Below are 10793 nucleotides of genomic sequence, written 5' to 3' on the forward strand. Positions count from 1 at the left end.
ACTCTAAAAGCATAGCACATGTCTTGTATTCTTGGGATCAACCACTGATGGCGTTATATAGGCAAGGGCACTGATGGCATTATATAGGCAAGGCCCCTAGGCAAGGTGGGAGGAGGACTGGCTCTGTGATCATGAAAGGGGCGGGGCTAGGGCAGCCTGCAATACTTCAGAGCCATCTGAAGTATGCAGCACAGTACTCCAGTGGCAATTTAAAGGGTCCTGGGATCCAGCCTCTGCTGCTGCCACAGTATCGCTGGGCCCTCGGGGCAACTGCCCTCTTTGCCTCCCCTCCCCATCAGAAGACCTGTAAATAGGTACATCAAATTACTGATCACCATCTCTGGTGTGTTATATATTATGAAACATTCCATTGTCATCACAGTCATGTCTTCACTGCCTGAAATGATAATCAAAATTATTCCCTTTACCAAAAAACAAACAAATCATCCCATTTTCCAGGCTTTTCTTTCACTCTCTTGTTAGGGATGTCCTGAAAGAAAAAAAGGGAGATGGTTAACAGTGTTGCAGTGGATATGCAGAGGGTTTTCAGGAGGTACATCAACTCATCTTGATATTTACCTAGTTTTACAAAAGGTTACATTAAAAACCACTAGTGAACTCAGTATGAACTGAAATTTCATACAGAAAATGACTTGTTTATACAGCTTTATATACACTGAAATAAAGTAGAATGTTTATATTCCAGTTGATCTATTTTATAATTATATGTCAAAAATGAAAAGGTAAGCATTTTTTCAGTAATAGTGTGCTGTGATGCATTTGTATCTTTATGTCTCATTTTGTAAGCAAATAGTTTTTCAGAGATGTGAAATTTTGGGGTAAACAAGGCAAATCAGAGTCCGATGGTATACAGTAGTCTGGAAAGACTGAGAGCCATTACTCTAGGGAACACCTTTTCTCTCTTTCATTTCTACAGTCAGTTGGTAACTTCATTTTCAGCAGATATTCACCTCTCCTTAAAAAGCAAGAGCCAGATTCAGTGCTGTGCTTCTCCAGTTTTATGTCAAGAGGATTCCATTGATTTAAACTGGACCACACCTGCATAAAACTGCACTGGCACATTGATGAATCAGGCCCAATGCAGTCAAGAGATTGCAATCTCTCTCTCTCTTGTTTTAAATGAGACTTTTAATTTCAGCAACTCCAGTTGCATGGAAAATATATGGTTTTGAACAACAGAACGGCAAGAAATCATTCATTAACCATTGCCTTTGTTCCTCTTCTGATGGCGGTTTTTTCCCATTGTGGTGCAGAGAGGGAATTGACTTGCTGATCAGTTTACTGCAAGGGAAGAGGCATTCTTGGATTGTGCTATGGAGAATGCAAGACACACCCTCATGTTCTACAGCTGACAATTCCACAGTGAGGTGCTTGCCAGCAGAAATGTTTTTACCCAGCTCCAGAGAGCTTCACAGTGGACACGCACAATTTCTTTGTTCCTTAAAATGTTCATATTGGTCGTGTGGTATGGATGCTGAGTCTACACTAGCAGACTCTAATCTATGGAGACCATACAAGACTAGGACAGAGACCTTGACTCTGGGACTGAATGGGGAGACAATGCAACGCCATAAGCACCAGAAAGATATGTGAGTATCCTCTTGTTTTTCTCTGCAGAATGGCAGGACTACAGTGTAATGAATCAATTGCAGTTTTCACGTGGCTCTAGGTCAGTCCTAGAGTGAGAGAACACATTACTGTAGCTCTCTGCAGTTGGTCACATGCAGGCAAAGCATACCTAGAGCTTTTCTTTAGTGCATTGTTAGCTTGAGTTATAACTCAAATTTTGTCCCTAATCCAACTTCCAGCCATACACACAAATCTCCAGTTTGAGTGAAATGATGCTTTAAGTCCAAGCTAGTTGTATCAGGGGAAGTGGGTTGAAACTGGGAAGCTGGGAGTAGTAATATAGTGGGGGTGCTTCCACTTGAGTTTCTACTGAATTTCTAATCCAAATCACTCTGTCCCTCTAGTCAAATGGCACTGTTTAGCACTGGTATTATTTTGGAGCATGGTCACAGTCACCTGAGCTAGGCGAGCTCCAGTGGAGTCACTGCAGTGTACACACTCAAACGGTTGCTTCCTCCGCATGTGTCAAGACAGACAATGGTTTTCTGTGGTTTCAATCTAGTCCAATTACAAACAAGCCTGAAACAAAGGACTTGCAATACTGGATCAGATTTTTTACTTTTAAAAAGCTGTACTTGATTGTCATGTTTATCTAAACTTTTTATAACTCTGGCTTTCGCTGTAGTCTTAATGAATGTATTTACTGTACTAGCATATCAGAAAACATTGAGAGGAAAATTGTTTCAGGTCAAACTGCAAATGAAATGTTTCAAATGTTTTAGCTAATCAACAAGCAGAAAAAATTATTTTGGGTCAAACAAAACATTTTGCTACAATAAAACTGAAATATTTCATTTGAATTTCAACATTTCAGCATTTTTTGTGCTCTATTCAGAAACTCTTTCAGAACTTTTGAGTGACTATCATCCAATTCTGAAGACTGAAAAGTAGAGGTCTGGTCTGGTCTGAGAATCTGCCAGCTATCTCCAAAGGATGATTGATAGAAAAATAATTATTTAAATTCTTTATCATGTTTTTCTCACTTTAATTGCTGCCTTGAATGTAAGTTTATTTTTAAAAAGAAAAGGTTTGATCACTCACTGTGGCCATGTGTCCTAAAAAACTAGGTGCAAAGTATGTGCTAATCAGAAGTGCAAAGGGATGTTTCTGGCCACTAGTGCAAAATGGTCTTCAGGCCAGGAGTTGAGCTCTCTGTGGTTTCAAAGCTATTTAGCACTCTGAAAAACACTGAGCATGTGCTCTTGATTAGGGGTGGGCAATCATGATTTCTGCTAGGTTTGTAAAGTTCTAAGTCCTCATTCCCAACAGCATAGCCTCCATCTTACTCTCATTTAGCATTACAGAGTAAATGCTGTATTATTATAAAGATATATGTGGTAGATATAAGCACGGACTAAGGACTCATCTAGTATGTGAGTAACAGAGTGCTGAATATGTAGGAAAGTGATGTACACCACACATTTCTTCACTGAAATATTTAAAAATGTGTAGATTTAAAATAATAAAGAAAATCCTTTTTTACATTTTGCCTTCAGTTTTTATGCTGAATTTTATTGCAACTTACTTTTTAAAAATCAGTCATTTTAGTGTTCATTTTTATCAAATTATAATCCTTTATCACTTAATAATAGAGGAGCAGAAGCTTTTTAAGCACATAACAACTGTGACAATTTGATGAAATTCAGTTTGAGTAATAATTTTATCAAATAATATATTTCTTTTAAAAATACCATTTATTAAAACATTATCCACAATTTGGGCAGAATGATAAAGAAAATGTCATCTTAAAACACCTACCCCTCTTTGCTAAAAGCACTGTGCAATCACAACATGCTACAATAAGTGTTGGCATGCTTTTGGCACATAAGATGATTTTATCAATAGATTATTATAGTATAAGCTTGTGGATGAGCATACAACAATTCAGATCTTAATGCCCACCTTTGAGATATACCTGTGCACCCCATTGAATTTTCATGAGCTTTAGTGTGTGCAACCAATGGCAGAATTTGGATCAGAGTATTCTATATGGCTAATGTGAGAACATACATGTATGACATAGACTAGCAAACAGCTACACAGCAAACAGCTACACAGGAAAATTTCATTTCACATGGCAAGACAAGTCAGTTCAAGTAAGTCAATAGAAGTGCTATTCCTGCTGTCCGGGTTTCAGCAGGAGGAAGATAAATGCAAGGAATTCTTCAGTGACACCTGCAGTAAAACCCTGAGATCTACTCATTTGCAGGGCAAAGGGGGAGTGTGTGTGTGTTTGTGGGGTGAGAAAGAGACAATGAGAGAGAGAGCGGGACCTGACTTCTTTAATGAGGAAACCTATTCTCAACCCACAAAACAAGAAGCCAAAGGAAATTCCTCAAATTGAAACTTTGGAAAGTTTCAACTCATCTATACATGGCATTCCTACATAGAATGGAAAAGGGACACCAAATATAGTTCTAGTTCTGCATTGATCTGCAAGGGGGCTGAGGTAAAGAGGATTTGGTCATAATAAGGCACATAGAGAGAGTGTAAGTGAAGAATTGTCTGGCTGTACCCTGGGAAAAGATCTGCATCACGATGCCATTCTTGGCCACCTGCTATGCAACTAAGTATGGGTATGTCTACACTACCATCCCAGTTCGAACTAGGGTGGTTAATGTAGGCAACCAAAGTTGCAAATGAAGCCCGGGATTTGAATTTCCCGGGCTTCATATCGTGGAACGAGGTGTAACGGTAGTTCGGAATAGGAAGCCTAATCCAAACTACCTAGTCCGTGCCGCGTGTAGCCACGGGCGCGGAGTCCGAACTAGCGGACATTTAAAAATGGCGGCGCCCAGCAAGATGCAAATGAAGCCCGGGAAATTCAAAACCTGGGCTTCATTTGCAACTTCGGTTGCCTACATTAACCACCCTAGTTCGAACTAGGGTGGTAGTGTAGACATACCCTAGGATCCCAGATGCAGCTATCTAAACTACCCACATATAAATGACACCATCATTGTGGATTTAATGCCACCCAAGTATTAAAAAACTGATATAACAATACATTTTTCTCTTCCTCTTTTTTCTTTCCAGCCTATAGGAGAAATAGTTTGATATTTGTTGTGGGTTTATTTGAGTCTGTGTGGGTGTTTGTGTGTATGCTCTCTGTACTTGAGAATGTTTGCCTTTGTGAATGTTTGTGAAGACAATACTGAGGAACAGCAGAGCTGTTTTTTGAAGGAGTGAGTTCTAGCCTAGCCCCAGCTTCTATGGAAGTTCTGTCTCCCACACCTTTTTTTGTGCACACTTTGTTTCAGTGAAACATAGCTGTTCAGGAAGATCATCATAGTAGAGGATGTTTGCAGGTGGGTATAGCCAATTCTATGGAGGACCTTGAAAACCACAAATTGGACTCTGTGTTCAGTGTTTTGGGCTGTTGTGTTCATGACAGCCTCTGATGCTGAACAGATGAATAGCTGAAGCTTGTAGTAGTTGGAGCATTTTCTCTGTGGCTACGTCTAGACTGGCATGATTTTCCGCAAATGCTTTTAACAGAAAAGTTTTCCGTTAAAAGCATTTGCAGTAAAGAGCATCTAAATTGGCACGGACGCTTTTCCGCAAAAGCACTTTTTGCGGAAAAGTGTCCGTGCCAATCTAGACACGGTTTTGCGCAAGAAAGCTCCGATTGCCATTTTCGCCATCGGGGCTTTTTTGCACAAAACAATACCGTGTTGTCTACACTGGCTCTCTTGTGCAAAAGCATTTGTGCAAGAAGGTTTTTGCCTGAACGGGAGCAGCATAGCATTTCTGCAAGAAGCACTGATTTCAGACAGTAGGAAGTCAGTGTTCTTGCAGAAATTCAAGCGGCCAGTGTAGACAGCTGGTAAGTTTTTCCGCAAAAGCAGCTACTTTTCCGGAAAAACTTGCCAGTCTAGATGCAGCCTGTGTGTATTCCTATATAGAATAAGTTGCAAGAATCAACTCTAAAGGTCAGAAGTATAGCGGATTTAGAGAAGAGCCCCAAGAATGATTAAAGAATTACAAAGCATAACTTATTGTGATAGACTCAGAGAGCTCGGTCTGTTTAGTTAAACAGAGAGAAGTTAAAGGATGACATGATTACAACTCACTGAGCATATATACAAGGAATAAATATTTTTCAATCTAGCAGAGAAAAGTATAACATGATCCAAGGGCTGAAAGTGGAAGGTAGACAAATTAAGAATTTATACTTTTCTTTGAGTCTGAACAGTATGGGTAATCAGTCATTGTAACAGTTTACCAAGGTGGGTTCTCCCATCATGGACAATGGATGTTTCTCTAAAATATATGCTCTATGAATTCTTGTCTTCACATTCTATGGCCGGTGCTGTATAGAAGGCAGACTACCTCAGGGATTCTCAAAGTTCATTGCACTGAGACCTCCTTCTGCCAATTGAAATTACTTCATGACCCCAGGAGGGAGGGCAGAAGCCTCAGCCACACCACTCCCAACTGGGGCTGAAGCCAATGCCTGAGCTCCATTGCCCAGGGCTCAGGCTTAGGCTTTGGCCTAGCCCCTAGGATTTGGACTTGGTTCACAGTCCCCAGCAAACTGAACACCAGCCCTGGCAACCCCATTAAACGGGTCATGATCCACTTTGGAGTTCTGACCCACAGTTTGAGAACTCCTGGACTAGATGATCACAGTGGTCCCCTTTGGCCTTGGAATCTATGAATTTATGAAAAGGCATGGACCACTAGCTGTCTGGTAGGAGAGGGTAAAGATAGGGCAAATCAAAGCTGAGAGTAGATTTTGCTGCAATGACAAGAGGAAAGAAAAGGTATGTGGTATGAAACGAGGAGTACCGATAGTTCGGACTAGGAAGCCTAGTCCGAACAACCTAGTCTGTGCCGTGTGTAGCTGCGCGGCACGGAGTCCGCACTAGAGGACATTTAAAAATGGCGGCGCCCGGCTTTATGCAAATGAAGCCCGGGAAATTCAAATCCCGGGCTTCATTTGCAACTCCGGTTGCCTACATTACCCCCCTAGTTCAAACTAGGGTGGTAGTGTAGACATACCCTAGGAGACTATGGGTCTGTCCCCCGGAGCCACCAGATTACAGAGGGAAACTTCAGAAGTTTCTTTCATGCTTAAATTTGACACTTTACGAATGGGCCTTAACAAAGATGCTAATTACCTTAACCATTACAAAGATAGCTTCCCCACTTATCACCCCTGAATAGCCATTCATTGACTCATAAATAGCTATTCCCTCCCTCCCTCTCCTTCACCCCACCTTCTGTACTAAATCTGATTTGTCAGTTTAATAACGCGTTCACTTTTTTCATTGTATTCCTTTGCTATATATGGTCATGCCAATTCTCTTTCAGAATATGATCTGAGAAAGTGGGTCTAGCCCATGAAAGCTCATCACCTATTAAACCATCTTGTTAGTCTTTAAAGTACATTAGATAGTGGTAGGTGTAGGGAACAGCTCATGGAGTGTAGATTGAGTGCCTTGTAGAGTAGAGTATCTTAGTTACATGTAAAAGATCTCTTGGCTCTTTAGTAGCTGCCTCTGCTACTTGCTTTGATTAGGCCAGAAGACCTGAAGAAGGTGCTGCTTATTGCAGCTCCATTACTGCTATTATACTTGTAGTTATTGACACTGCTGCTTGAGGCACTGACCTTTGCTAGTGCTGCAACTTTTACCATGACTGAGCAGCATCTGCCCTAGCTTTTATCTCTGCTCTTTCGTTCCTCCTTTGTTTCTCTATCCCATATTTGGTAGAGGTTGTTACCACTCAATTTGCCTTTTCAGGCTCCAATTCCTCCACTCCCGCCCCATCTTCCTTACATTCTGTCATCTCCTGTACTCCACCAGAATGAGAGGTGCAGTTGGAGCTGACAGAAGAGCAACAGCTTTCAAATTACTGTGTTGAAGATATTGGGGTAAGTAGATCTAAGTATGTTGACTTCAGCTACATTATTCAGGTAATTGAAGTTGCATAAGTTAGATTGATAGTATAGACTATACCCAAGAAAAGTCCCTGCATCCAGATTTTGTTAAAGGGGTACTGTACATGCTGCTTTTGCTGCTAGGGTACTTTTTTCATCATTTCTATGTGTGTTTTTCCATATGTGCTAAAAGACCCTCCTTTCCCACTGAATGCCCTTCCCTCTCCCCACTCTACCCCTTAGGAATCTGAATGCTGCTAATATCTCTTGAGCAAAATTCAGTCAGTGTCTCCATTTCAAGACAAGCAGAATTTATTCCATGCCCTGTAGCTGTCCCATTGTCCAGTCCCATGTGTAGGAATTTCTGATGTGTGTATGTGCTTTTTTTGTAAATGTACACCACAATTTTTTTTAAATATAAAGGAGTTCAAAATAGTCATGCAATGAGTGTGCATAAGGGAGGTTAATGAAAAATATGAGTGGAAACAGTGCTTGGTAAAATGATTTTGTTATAACATAGCGTAATAAAGGTTTTATAGAAATTACCTTCTGGGATCTTGCTGTAATATCTTAAGTGAAAAACAATAATCCAAAATATTCCAATTTTCATCTTCAGAATTTTTCAGTTAAGACTGTCAATAGGCTAGTAGTAGTGAAATAGATTTTAGGCAACAGTAAACTTTTCTTCATAACAATAAGTTCACAGCAGTGTCTAAGACATGTTCATAGTTAGTTTCCATCTTTAAGGAGAGTTTGAAGCACCATTCTTCTAGGGAACTTCACCACTTCATCTAAGTCCATATTGGCTGCATAGTGGATATGCATGAGTGCAAGACCTGACAATCACTTTTGCAGGCTCATGTGTAATTGTGCGATCTCTGAACAACTCTTCCACATTCACAACTTGAGACAATAATAGTACAGGATATCTTCAAGAGTGTAAATATGTTAGGAAATATGACATCATCACATTCCTTGATGGCTTTTGCAGCTGTATGTGGCCATTCACTTTTTGATTTGCTGCTATATTTGACTTTTCCACTGAATGATTTCCTGATGAATCTGGTCTGGAAGGTCATTTCTGAAAGCCTCTATACCTTCATCAGTGGTTTGCAAGTTATTTCTACAAAACACAAATGGTATTAAACCTGAAAGATAAGAAGACTTAACAGCTAAATCAGAGAACTTCCCTTTAAGCTCTACAGTGTTATGAGCCAAGAACGGAACTGCCACATTTATTTTGTAGTGTTCCTCTGGAGTAGTTGCTGTGGCATTTTGCCAGTCTACCAACAATTCAAAGCATAGAAGACTCTGCATTGACAGCATGGGCTATCCATACTGCATGTTGAAAGAGTCTACCAAATTCCTCATCTATATTTTCTGATATGATACCATGATTTTTTTAACCTCAGAAATCTCCTTGTAGGTGCTGATTATATCTATTCTTTTGCTTTCTAAAATGAGACAGAACATTGTAAATGAAAATGAATGTGGTGATAAAGTCAAACAAAAGACATTGAGGCTAACTATTGGCCTCTCGCTTGCTTTTCGGGTTCCATTCTACATTCTGGTAGGCTTCTCTGCATCGGTCTCAATTATTTCCATGAGCAATTAATTCCAAGGCTGTAATAATAAACAGGTGTGTTTGGTAGAAGTATTGCTATGCAGTATGTCTTGCTGACCACCTTGTCCTGACCAGTCTATCAAGGTGGTCCCCCAGCAGAATGTAGTGTTTAGTAAGCAGGTGATTTTTTTTAGTAGGTGAGAGTGAAACAACAACTTGGATGATCTCTTCTTTCATCTTTGTGGCATTCAAAATAGTACCAATATCATCAACAGAAAGACTACCACCCTTCTGACTTCATCACTCTTTCCATCTCTAGTAGATGGCTTTCTTCATCTGCATGACATTCACTGACTTCAAATCCTGATTCTACATGCTCTGATTGCTGATAGACTATAGCCGATTCTTGAGTTTCATCTGTATTCCTATCGGTCTCAGCAACAGCCTACCTAGCCTTTACAAAAGCATCTATCTTCATGCAAGACTTGGCCATGGCCTTTCGTTTTCTTTCCTTCTGCTCTTTTCTCCTGATGGCAATATTTAAATCTGTTTTGAATAAAAACCAGCACAGCTGGAATATAAGGCTTTCCAAAGAGGTGGAAGGCAGTGGCCTCCCCACCTAGTTTGGCAGCCCCAGGTCCAACCCCACTCTCTGTCTGGCCTCCATCCAAGCTTGCAGTAGGACTCTTACCAAAGGGTAAAGTGAGATAGCCCCTATGCCTAGAGCTCTGGTCCAGTGGCGGCAGCCATGCTCTGCAGCTTGTGGCTCCCTTTGTCTCAGCTGCACGTAGTGAGAAGGCGGCCCATGTGTTGCGCCACTCTCACATGGCCCAGCAGCACACCCCAGGGGCACCATCAAGAGACTGGACCACTCCCTCTCTAGCTGGTGTAGAGGAGGGGCTGACATCAGACTCCCTCCCACTTACTTGCGGGACCGTGGGAGGGAATGCATTAGCACCCTTCGTGCCCCTTGCCTCTGCACATACAGGCTTGTTGTTCTCCCATTCTAATGCAGGTTTCTGTTTGTTTTATTTATTATTCGTAAGTGTCAGCTTTTCTAGTAAAATTGTGCCAGCTATCTGTTATGTGGAAAAGGTTTTGCACAGCTTTAATACATGCTACTGTGTATGTGTAAATTTGACCCTCAGTAAATCACAAAACTGCTTTTAGAGAACTACTCAGTGAAATGTGATCAGCTGGTTTTACACTATGACAAGGTATATTAAAATATCTAGCTTATTGATATTCAAACAGCAACATCTCATCATATACGTTATTATTATTTGCATATTCATATGCTCCTCCCTACAGGCATCAACACAAGTACACTCTCTTAAATGAAACATTCAAAGGAACATGAAAACAAATACCTAGAAATAATGAGCAGAATTATCTGATGAGCTACTTGTATACTAAACGGCTCTAAAATATGTTTCCAGTCTTGTTCTCTTCTTGTTTGTGGAGATTTTACCATATAGCACAGACCTTTAAATCTGAGCTACCCAAATAGCTTTCATATCTCTAGTAGTTAGTGATGGCAATCATGATGAGGAAGGAAATAAACCCTGTCAATCTTCTTTTGTTTCCACTAGTTCCCCCCACACCGTGTTATGGGTTTCACAGGTCAATTAATGTGTTGATGGGGTTTTAACTGAAAGAAAACTGCTATGTTAAAAAGGAGTAAGACATCTCCCC

General features: G+C 40.6%; 1 long non-coding RNA gene across 1 annotated transcript in view; it reads left to right on the forward strand.

Annotated features, from left to right (window-relative positions):
* Positions 1 to 1304: 1304 nt before the first annotated feature.
* LOC102445808 (uncharacterized) overlaps positions 1305 to 10793 on the forward strand; it is a 25743-nt gene continuing 16254 nt past the window's right edge. The window contains exon 1 of the long non-coding RNA XR_012903959.1: positions 1305 to 1610. This is a non-coding gene — a long non-coding RNA (uncharacterized LOC102445808). The remainder of the gene's footprint in view (positions 1611 to 10793) is intronic.

This window comes from Pelodiscus sinensis, chromosome 1 (genome assembly GCF_049634645.1).
Source record: "Pelodiscus sinensis isolate JC-2024 chromosome 1, ASM4963464v1, whole genome shotgun sequence".
NCBI lineage: Eukaryota > Metazoa > Chordata > Testudines > Trionychidae > Pelodiscus > Pelodiscus sinensis.